We start from the raw sequence: 12,230 nt of genomic DNA on the forward strand, positions 1-12,230 counted from the left end.
TGTATTAGGGCTCACTCAATTAAAATCACCAGAAATCCCGTCTTTCTACATGCAGAATTTGTGCAAAAGGCAGTTTTTTTTGTTAGGTTTTGTTTGTATTGGAATCATTCATCTGTAGTCACATGACTGGTTTGTGTTGCTTCAAAAGAGGCTGGCACAAGCCTGGACCCATGAAGTAGTAAATACAAAAATACAAAAAACCTTTGTATTAGCATCAGGGGGTGTGTCTAATGAATCCTAGGATTTGAATGTTTTCTTTTAAGTGACCCATTTGGTAGCACTGCCTACTTGCTTCCCATAGGCTATCTTTCTTTTACATAGTGTGTATGCAATGTCCAATGTTCAGCCTATGACTAAGTGTCCCTGGTAGACATGAAACGCGTCAGGCCTTGGTTCTTAATTTATGGAAAAATAAAATGTAAGCTTTTTTAACCTTTTAACATCTGACTCCGGCTTTACTACTTCTTGGGTCCAGGCTTGTGCCAGCCTCTTTTAAAGTCTTCTATTTCCAATGTACAGTAGTGGTATATGTAATTTTGCAGCGTTAAAGGGGTTGTTCAGCATGACATTAACTTTTAGTAGCTTTTTCTTCAGCAGCTTGCCAGTTTGCAGGTTCAATAGATTTGTGGCCTTACAGAGCATTTGTTTTTAGGTGGGGACAGGGACCCCATTTGAAAGCTGGGGGGAAAAAAATGAAAAAAAAAAAAAAATGATTGCCAATTATTATTTTTATTATTAACATGTATTAATAGAGCGCTGGCATATTGTGCAGCGCTGTAAAATAAATGTGTTATTCAATTGTATACAATTGAAAAGTTGCTTAGAATTAGCCATTTTATTACATACTAAAAAAGTCATTGTGTCTTAACAGAAAGATGTTCTTAAAGGTTCTTAAAATCTCCAAATACAAATACATAGGTATCCATCTGAATTTTAATTCATAGTCTTTGTGTCATGCAGTGCAATAGGATCATCCATCTGCACATATGCTTGTGATTTGGAGTGAACTCTGGGACAAATCTGATCTACATACTGAGATATATTATTCGCTGTAGTCACATGACTGGTTTGTGTTGCTCAAAAAATGTTGCATAGTATTGCCATATTTTGGTTTTAGAGTGGGGGAAGCCAGTACTCATTGTAGCTCAATTTTAATTTTGCTTTATAAGTAACAATAATAATGTTGTAAGCAAACCATAAAAGGGCATTATCTATTATCACATTATATATTTAATTCTAATTTTACAGCTGTTTACAAAGTACCCTGTAAATTTGTGTTTGCTCCACCTAATAAGGGCATAACGATTACTGTATAAAATTCAAAGGACAGACCTAAACAGGAGTTAATGGTGATCTTTTATCTTTGTTGATTTTGGTCTGGCTAAATGTAAATTGGTCTTTTAGGTTGTAGCAGAATAACAGCGCACCAGTTGAAGTGGTATCTCTATCAATATTGCTTGTGAAGCAAATGCATCTTGTCCTTTTCCTTTAAACCAAACTACACTTGTTCTATTATTATTACACAGTGTACTGACAAGAGGAGGTTGATTTAAATTTGGTTCAAGTTTTTCTTTGGGGTTCAGATACAGAGACATATTTTACCATATACAACAATGTTAATATTACAAATCCATGAATCCTTGGTAATGTCTCATGTTATTTATATATGTGTATCTCTCAACAGTCCAGTGTTGTACAGGGGTGATTCTGGCCTTTCTGCTGCCTGAGGCAAAAGCATGGCAATACGCCCCCGTGCCACGCCCCCATGCCACACCCCAAGCCATGCCCCGACACAGGCTACAGAAGTAAATCCAAAGACCCTAGCAACCAGACTGCTGCAACTGCAAATTGGAGAGCTGCTGAATAAAAAGCTAAATAACTCAAAAACAATAAATAATTAAAAATGAAAAACATTTGCAAATTGTCTCAGAATATCCCTCTCTACATCATACTAAATGTTAAGTCAAAGGTGCGCAACCACTTTATTTATTATTGTTAGCTGAGTTAGGCAGGGCTTGACTTCATTTGCACAAAAAACTTGAACTTTGTCTTTATGCATTAACCAGGGAACATACAACATTTTTTTAACTTTGTATTTTAACTTAAGCCACTATTATTTATTAATTAATTGTCAACAATTTTATTTTGGTAATTTGTATATACAGTATATAGTCACAGGCAAGGGCACCTGGGCAAGTGACTTTTATATACTGTCTTTTGATGAAAGTATGACACACAGTGGAGTGGAGAATTCAAATAGCATGCAGTAGAATTTAACGTTTTCAGGAAGGATCCATCTAATAAAAATGACTATATTCCCTAAATTACTTTATAAACTGCAGATGCTGCCTTACCGCATTTCCGTGACAGATAACAAGAGACTCCAACACATTTTACGGACTTTTATATGGAATAGGAAACGGCCACGAATAAAATTTACCACACTCCATCACCAGAAACATGAAGGTGGACTCAATCTCCCAAATATATTAGAATATAACGATGCGGCTCTCCTTAGATATGCGGGTGACTGGCTCCACCACAGGAACATATACACCACAATATCTCTAGACGCTGCCCTATCAGAGGGGATATCACTTAATTCATTACTACACACGCCACTGCAGGAAATCCCTAAGCAAATGCGGGAACATCCCCTATTTATCCACACATATAAAACCTGGCATTCTATTCGAAAGAAAGCAAACCTATCCCCTTTCAATTCGATAAACCTCACCTGGCTTGGTAACAAGGGATTCCCCCCGGGCTTGAACAGTCTGATTTTTAAAGCTTGGCAGACAAATGGCTTACAAAATATTAAAGACGTCGTCACCCCTACCTTCACGTTGCAACCCATCTCAACTTTGCTTCAAAACTACCCGTTTTTGCAACTCCATCAGTTTTCACTGACTCAGCTCTTACATTTTGTTGCACAACGACTGACCAAACTAACGGATAGGGACAAAAATAACCTACTTGATTCACTATGGCCAAAACGTGATACTATCAAATCTACTGCACACATTTACAAACAAATTAGGACAACTCTCGATACAGATAATGCCACTACGGCTTTTACGAAATGGAAATCAATTATTCCACAAGCTGAAAATGTGGACATCCTTCGATATCACACTCGCATGATGAAAATTTTACCTGCTAGCATATACCAGGAAATGTCCATACAACTGCTACACCATACTTACCTGACGCCTTTAAAGAGATTTCACATAGGTACGGCACACTCAGATCACTGCCTAAAATGCGAAACACCCACAGCTGACCTAATACATTGCTTATGGTCATGCCCACTTATACAGCAGTTCTGGAAGGAGATCGCCAGCTATTGGGAAAACCTGTCTGGTAAAACGCTACCCTTTACTGCCTCATGGGCTATATTTAGCAAATTGCACTCTACCTTACCCATCTCCAAGCCGGAGCGGGCCCTGGCAGAAAGACTGGCGACGGCAGCCAGGAAATCCATCCTACACACTTGGCTATCTCGAATCCCTCCGCCTTTCTCTCTGGTACGACAAAAACTACAATGTATTTTCCACCTAGATTGGATAGAAACCCTAACACATAAAGAAAAAAACACATAACTGTTTTTTGACACTTGGATGACTTACATAAACACCCTTCCGCCACTCACGAAATCACTTACTATCCAAACCTTTCAAAACACCACGTGGTATGAAAGGGAGCTGTTGCTGGGGACTGATCTTGTCTGTGAGGCGGACCACCTGTTCAGATCTGCGGGAAATTTACAACATTCGACCACAAGGGGACCCCCCAGGAGTCATCATCTTAACCAATTATTTACTACTACTCTGCCGTAATTATAAGCCTCTACTGCTCTACCCTGCCGTGTTCGGATTATCTAACCGTGAGTAGCTTTCAATATCTGCAATTCGGGGAATGCTTACCCAATTCTCTCTTTTACAATCACTTGGCATAACCTTGGATCATTATTGTTATCTCTGCTTTTTGTTATAGGAATCTGTACTTGACACTGACTGTTTATATTATTTTTCTTTTCTGTTTATTGCAATTCTATCACAAACTATTTTACATGCTTTTTGAAAACTAATAAAAAAAAACATTTGTGAAAAAAAAAGATAGCATGCAGTACTACTAGAATAAAATAAGTATTCCAAATATTTGTTCTATACGGAACCTGATCCATTCTGAACTTCTGAATAAACTATGCCTGCCCTGAGTGTGCACCCTAGACGCAGCAGCCACCACCAGAACAGATTCGTTCCAAACACCCAGCCAGCCCTAGAAGTCATCACACGATATGTGCGGAGCTGGTGACGTCACGTAAGCAGGAAGCAAAGGAGAGATGCACAGGTACGCTTGTGACACACCGCACAGGACAAGTGAGGGCAGGCTGGGCAGCAGCAAGAAAAAAAAATGTTTTCTCTTAACCGCACAATAGCAGTCCATTACAGTGGCTTAAATGCCCCTTGTATTGACCCAAATTTTGCCGCCTGAGGCCAGATTCTCAGGCCGCCTCATTATAGAAGCGCCCCATGTGCTGTAAAGCATATAACATATTAAAAACAGTATAAACACAAGGTACCAATATTACAAGAAAAATATTATGAAAATATATCAATATTACAATAAAAAATAACAATCATATATCATCATTACTTTGAATGAAAAGGAATATTTGATTTCTTTATTAAGAACCATAGGTGCCACAGTGTTAAAAGGAAAAGAAATATAAAATCACTAAGGTCTGCATAAATTAGAGGCCAAACATGGAGGGGGGGCTGATAAATACCAGTGGGAGAGGTCTAAATAGGAAAATACGTAATAAAAAATAAGAATAAAATTGTAGCCTCGTTGAGCCAATGTTTATGTGCTGCTGGGGTCAATTTGGGACCCAAATTTGAAAGTTGGAAAAGTAATAAGAAGTAGGCAGATCATTCAAAATCTATTAAAAAACGAAAAGTTGGTGAGAATTTGGATAAACCGCTGTTTAATATGCAGATAAAATGGGTAGGTGCGTTTTTTTTAAATTCCAATTCAACCTTTTTGGAAAGCCACTATGTATTTCTGCATAATAAAGATCAGACATACTTGAGAAACCACAAAGAATGATTAACTGACTGCAGGCCAAGAAAATTTCCTGTATACATTCCTCTGATTTCATACTTTTTCAAGTGACAAATCAGTGCTTTCCTTGTAGAAAACAAGGACCACATTAAATAACAGTTCAGTAAAATGTGAATAACCAAGACTAAACAAAACTCTTCTTGGTGGTGTAGTTACAAAACAGATACGATTAATTGAGTCAGGATACCAAGGGGGCAGTGCCAGAACTTTTACACCAGCACTTTTATTGTGTTACATGTATTCTATACATGTAAATGTTCTACCAACTTACATAGTTACATAGTTAAATTTGGTTGAAAAAAGACAAAGTCCGTCAAGTTCAACCCCTCCAAATGAAAACCCAGCATCCATACACATACCCCTCCCTACTTTTAATTAAATTCTATATACCCATACCTATACTAACTATAGAGCTTATTATCACAATAGCCTTTGATATTATGTCTGTCCAAAAAATCATCCAAGCCATTCTTAAAGGCATTAACTGAATCAGCCATCACAACATCACCCGGCAGTGCATTCTACAACCTCACTGTCCTGACTGTGAAGAACCCCCTACGTTGCTTCAAATGAAAGTTCTTTTCTTCTAGTCTAAAGAGGTGGCCTCTGGTACGGTGATCCACTTTATGGGTAAAACGGTCCCCTGCTATTTGTCTATAATGTCCTCTAATGTACTTGTAAAGTGTAATCATGTCCCCTCGCAAGCGCCTTTTTTCTAGACAAAACAACCCCAACCTTGACAGTCTACCTACATAATTTAAGTCTTTCGTCCCTCTAACCAACTTAGTTGCACGTCTCTGCACTCTCTCCAGCTCATTTATATCCCTCTTAAGGACTGGAGTCCAAAACTGCACTGCATACTCCCGATGAGGCCTTACCAGGGACCTATAAAGAGGCATAATTATGTTTTCATCTCTTGAATTAATGCCCTTTTTTATGCAAGACAGAACTTTATTTGCTTTAGTAGCCACAGAATGACACTGCCCAGAATTAGACAACGTGGTATCTTCAAAGACCCCTAGATCCTTCTCATTTAAGGAAACTCCCAACACACTGCCATTTAGTGTATAACTTGCATTTATATTATTTTTGCCAAAGTGCATAACCTTGCATTTATCAACATTGAACCAGTTTGCTGCCCAGTTTTCCAATTTAGACAAATCACTCTGCAAAGTGGCAGCATCCTGCATGCAACCTATAGTTCTGCACAATTTAGTATCATCTGCAAAAATAGAAACAGTACTTTCAATGCCCACCTCCAGGTCATTAATAAACAAGTTGAAAAGCAAGGGACCTAGTACAGAGCCCTGCAGTACTCCACTAAGAACACTGGTCCAATTAGAAAATGTTCCATTTTCCACCACTCTTTATAGTCTATCTTTTAGCCAGTTCTTTATCCAGGTACAAATACTATGTTCCAGGCCAACATTCCTTAATTTAACCAGTAACCTTTTGTGTGGCACTGTATCAAATGCTTTAGCAAAGTCTAAGTAAATCAGATCCACTGCCATCCCAGAATCGAGGTCTCTACTTACCTTCTCATAAAAAGAAATTAAGTTAGTCTGGCAAGATCTATTACGCATAAAACCATAGTATTATGATTTGCTATGAAGTCCAGTATCTTATCCTTTATTAACCCTTTGAAAAGCTTTCCTATCACTGACATCAGACTAACTGGCCTATAGTTTTGAGGCTGAGAACGGGATCCTTTTTTGAATAGAGGCACCACATTAGCAATTCGCCAGTCTCTCGGCACTATGCCAGATCTCAATGAATCCTGAAAAATTAAGTAAAGAGGTTTGGCAATCACAGAGCTAAGCTCGCTAATTACCCTGGGATGAATACGATCTGGCCCCGGACCTTTGTTAATCTTAACATGTTCTAGTCTCTTTTGAATTTCCTCATGTGTGAACCATGCATCATTAGTTGTGTGAACCTCATTTGTGTAGACAGATGAAAAATATGAGTTCAGAATCTGCGCTTTTATTTTGTTTTCATCAACCAGCTGGGATCCCACCCCTTCCTGCTTCATTTTGTTACTATTAACATATTTAAAAAATAATTTTGTTTTTTTTTACTGCTTGCTGCAATATCCTTTTCTATATAAATTTTAGCTTGCCTTATAGCTTGTTTGCATGATTTATTGGCCTCCTTGTACCTTATAAATGTTTCGGCTGTACCAGCTAACTTGAAAGCTTTAAAAGCACGTCTTTTCTTACCGACCTCAACACCAACGCTTCTATTGAACCAAAAAGGTTTTGCTTTGCAACGACGTTCCTTGCTTACAAGTGGAATATACTGACAAGTATATTTATTAAGCATCATTTTAAAGACTTCCCATTTTTGTTCTGTGTTTAACCCTGTGAAAAGCATTTCCCACTTAATATGTTGCAGAGATGCCCTTATACTGTCAAAGTTTGCACGTGTGAAATTTAGTGTTTTAGTTACTCCCTTATAGAATTGCTTCTGCAACAGAATCTCAAAGGAGACCATGTTATGATCACTATTCCCTAAATGCTCACCGACACAAATGTTAGAGATGAGTTCAGTATTGTTAGTTATTACAAGGTCCAAAAGAGAGTTATTCCTAGTCGGTTCTTGAACGAGCTGGAATAAAAAGTTGTCATTCAGCATATTTACAAACCTACTAGCTTTTTCTGTCTTAGCAACCCCATTACCCCAGTCAATGTCTGGATAATTGAAGTCACCCATAGCAACAACTTGACCCAGCTGTGAAGCCGCTTGTATCTGCAAGAGTAGCTGGGCTTCATACTCGACACTTATACGAGGTGGTTTATAGCATACACCAATGATAATTCTTTTTGTTACCTTTTGCCCAGTCAAAATCTCTACCCAGAGTGATTCTACACCCTCACCAGTGCAAGCTATTGTTATTTCTTTAGCGCATGGCTTTAATTCAGGCTTTACATACAAACACACTCCTCCACCCTTATTAATCCCTCTGTCCCTCCTAAAAAGGGTGTAACCATTTAAATTCACAATCCAGTCACATGTTTCATCCCACCAGGTCTCAGTGATACCAATTATATCATAATTTTTAGAGCATGCAATTAATTCTAGGTCTCCCATTTTACCTGACAAACTCTGTGCATTTACCAGCATACAGCGGAGGTTACTACTTTTACTTTTGAAATTTGCATTACTTAGTGGAGAATTATATGTAAAGTTAGAATTATTCTGTTTTCCTTGTAACAGAGGGACCTCCTTAGCTGGTAAACTGTATGCCCCCCTCACTCCTCCCCCATGACCCCTTACTAACCCCACTGCCCCGTCTACCCTAGCTTCCCCATAATTCTTTATCTCACCCCCCCCCCTTGCCTAGTTTAAACACTCCTCCAACCTCTTAGCCATTCTTTCCCCCAGCACCGCGGACCCCCTTCCATTGAGGTGCAAACCGTCACGACTGTATAGGTTGTACCCCAACGAAAAATCAGCCCAGTGCTCTAGGAACCCAAACCCTTCCTTCCTGCGCCAAGACTTGAGCCACGCATTTAGCTCCCTAAGCTCCCGCTGTTTTCCTAAACTTGCACGTGGCACGGGCAAAATTTCAGAAAAGATGACATTGGAAGACCTTTCCTTGATCTTAGAGCCTAGATCCCTAAAATCACTCTTTAAGGTGTTCCATCTACCATTTATTTTGTCATTAGTACCGATATGCACTAAGACAGCTGGGTCATCCAGCCCCACCCAATAATTTGTCTATCCGATCAACCACATGCCAAACCCTGGCACCAGGTAGACAGCAAACTGTTCGGTTGTAGTGATCTGGACGACAAATTACCCTATCCACTTTCCTAATATTTGAGTCCCCTACAACCACAATCTACTTAGGCCTGACTCTACTCTCCTCCCCACCACTACTAGAGAAACTGGTCTCCCGGCTGTTAGAGAGATCAGCCCCATCTAGAATTGCCAATCCAGAGTTCATACTCCCATCATCTTCACACAATCTGGCAAATTTGTTGCGATGTATAATCTCCGGATCAGCCTCCATTTTCCTTTTGCCCACCTTAGATTTTCTAACTGTCACCCAGCTAGCCGCCTCAACATCCTGCTGCTGTTCTGTTCCCCCCCAAACTATCTGACCCCGCTAGGTCCTGCTCAGTGAGCAAAAGACTCCTTTCAAGATTGTCATTCGACCGCAGTGTTGCAATTTGTTGCTCTAGTGCTCTAACTTGAGCCTCCAAAGTGGCAATTTGCTCACAACCACCACAGAGGTTGTTCCAAATCTGCATACATATGGCAGACTGTGCACTGAGTCAGACCTTCAATCTTGCTAGCACTCATTATCCCAGTTACAGATCAAAACAGGAAAAAATAAAAATAAATAAATAAAAATGATGGTTTAGAACAAGGTTTTGACCTAGTTTGAACCTCCTTTAGTTTTAAACTCCGATGTTTATAACTCCACTTACAGATCACCCACTTAACTCCGGTGTTTATAACTCCACTTACAGATCACCCACTTAACTCCGGTGTTTATAACTCCACTTACAGATCACCCACTTACAGATCACCCACTTAAGAGAAGCTCCACTGGAGTCCCAGGGGTTCTATTTATACAGTCTGTTCAGGTGCAACTCAAACCTCACCCCCTCAAACGGAGGGAAAACTAACTGCAAAGTAAAGCAGGTTGTGACAAACTTGCTGTAAGCACACTAACACACCAAACTTTGTTGTTTAGCACCCAAGACAGAAAAAAAACCTTTAAAAAATAAAACCACAGTAGTTAAATATAAACCTTAATATAAAATAGCAGTTAATAAATACTTATCCTTTTCAGTTGATTTGTTTGCTTTAAGTTGCTTTATTCCAGTCAGCAGCCTGATTCAAAAAAACACACTTGAACCACAGGAAGTCTTAAAACATTTAAGATCCATGCCTAAATAGTTGAACCCTGTGCATACACTGTAAGCAGCTATAGCAGCCAGGAGCTTCCTGTGCCACTGACATAAAGGAGAGAGTAGATATTGAAAATTTGCAGCTATGGTAGATAATTTTGTAGGCATGGATCATAACTGTTACAAGGCTAATGCATTTCATTTCTAGTCTCAACTTTTCTCTCACTCAGCATATATATTAATTTGGGTAATGGGGTTCGTGATATACTTAATTTTAGGGATGCACCGAATCCACTAATCCACTATTTGAATCTTTGGTGATTCGGCCGAACCAAATCTGAGTCCTAATTTTCTTATGCAAATTAGGGGCAGGAAAGTAGAAAAAATTCTTCTTTTTTGATAAAAAGTCATGTGATTTCAATACCCGCCCCTAATTTACATATGCAAATTAGGATTCAGATTTGGTTCAGCCAGGCACAAGGAATCGGCCATATCCTGGCTGAATCCCGAACCGAATCCTGGATTCGGTGCATCCCTACTTAATTTCTTCAATGAAAATCAGTCACACTTATACCAGTCCTTTTTGAAAGTCAGAGGACTCCATGAGTGGGCATTCTAGGGGTTACCTCAAAGAGAGAAAAATTGGCAGCACATGGTTTGCCTTTAAAAATAATTATTACAAAAAATTAAGTGCTAGTACCACAAATACATCACACTTTGGCCAAAATATGTAAGCTCACGTGCCACTTCAATGCCCCTCATTGTCCTACACTATTTGTGAGCATTCTAAGTTTGTAGTGCATATAAAATCAAGTCCCCCAGCAACCAATGTGACTGAGTAGTAAGACCATTGAGCATTTTCCCTTAGCTTAGGAGCACTAGTGAGAAAGCAGGGAGCTTTTAAGCCCCAGCTAACAAACATACACCTGTGAATAATTACCTTCCTACATTATCTATGTCACGAAGGCCGCCCGGAGCTCCGGGTGGCGCATCCCTTCCCTCCGGCATCACTCCCAAAATGGCGGCACCCATGGCCGCCACGTGGGTAGCGGCACAATGACATCAGCGTGCCACGTCTGACGTTGGGCGCTGTTCCAGAGCCAATTTCGTAATAAAAGAGCACCCAGTACACCTAATCACTGCCCAAGTATAAATTTGTATCAAGTTGGTACTTTGTTCCTGGGTGCTTTTGGTTATTTGTAACAGTTTATTAGAACTTTTACTCCTGCCTGAAAACTATCTTCTCGAACCTGTGCTGCCTGCCTTCTGTATTCCTGTAAGGCCCGAGGGCCCCGAGGTAGTAAGGACCAAGGAGGAGGTAACAAAGTCCGAGTTCGCAGTACAGAAGGAGTAGGCAGTAGAATAGTCGTAATCAGGCAGTAGAATCAGTTCAGGCAGACGAGGTTCAAAGACGAGAGTTCAGGCAAGGTCGGTACACAAGATAAACAACGATAAACACACCCAGGAATCAGCAAGCGAAAACCTATAATTGGGCATTGAGGAGAGTCTGAAGCTGCTTTAAATAGGCCTGGGTTTGGCGCCAATTTGGACGCGCTGACGTCATGACGCGGACGCTGACGCACTGACGCCAGCGTCCTGACGCCGGCGCCCGTTCCGACGCCGGCGACCAATCCGAGGGCGAAAAGACGCTGATGTCATAGTGCTGCGACCAGCAGGATCCAGGAGGCCGCCATCTTGGACGCCATCTTGGCGAAGACAATCGGTTTCCATTACAGTATCCCCCTCCTTAGGGGGGGCCTCAGGACCACCTGGGCTGGAAGGGAACTGTCGATGAAACCTTTGGACCAAGAGAGGAGCATGGACATCGGAGCTTCTTACCCACGAGCACTCCTCAGGACCGAATCCCTTCCATTCAATGAGTTACTGAAGGGTGCCTCTAGAAATCCGAGAGTCCAAAATCTTCTTTACTTCGAATTCTTGATGCCCATCTACAATGACAGGAGCTGGGGAGGAAGAAGAAGAAACTGCAGGTTTAAGCAAAGAAACATGGAAAGCATTGGGGATCCGCATCTCAGGAGGAAGTTGCAACCGCACAGCCACAGGATTGATGATCTCGGAGATAGGGAAGGGACCAATATACTTGGGCCCAAGTTTAGGTGAAGGAACTTTGAGGCGAATATTGCGAGTAGACAGCCAGACCTTGTCACCGGGAACATACAGAGGGGAAGAAACTCTCCTCTTGTCAGCAAACTTCTTCTGTGCAAGGGAACTCTTCTCTAA

The 12,230-nt window shown here is 40.5% G+C and overlaps 1 protein-coding gene across 1 annotated transcript in view; it reads left to right on the forward strand.

Moving 5' to 3' along the window:
* fbxl7.L (F-box and leucine-rich repeat protein 7 L homeolog) overlaps nucleotides 1–12,230 on the forward strand; it is a 326,638-nt gene that overhangs the window by 107,344 nt on the left and 207,064 nt on the right. The gene's annotated exons all lie outside the window — the stretch shown is intronic.

The sequence above is a fragment of the Xenopus laevis genome, chromosome 6L (genome assembly GCF_017654675.1).
Source record: "Xenopus laevis strain J_2021 chromosome 6L, Xenopus_laevis_v10.1, whole genome shotgun sequence".
Taxonomy (NCBI): domain Eukaryota; kingdom Metazoa; phylum Chordata; class Amphibia; order Anura; family Pipidae; genus Xenopus; species Xenopus laevis.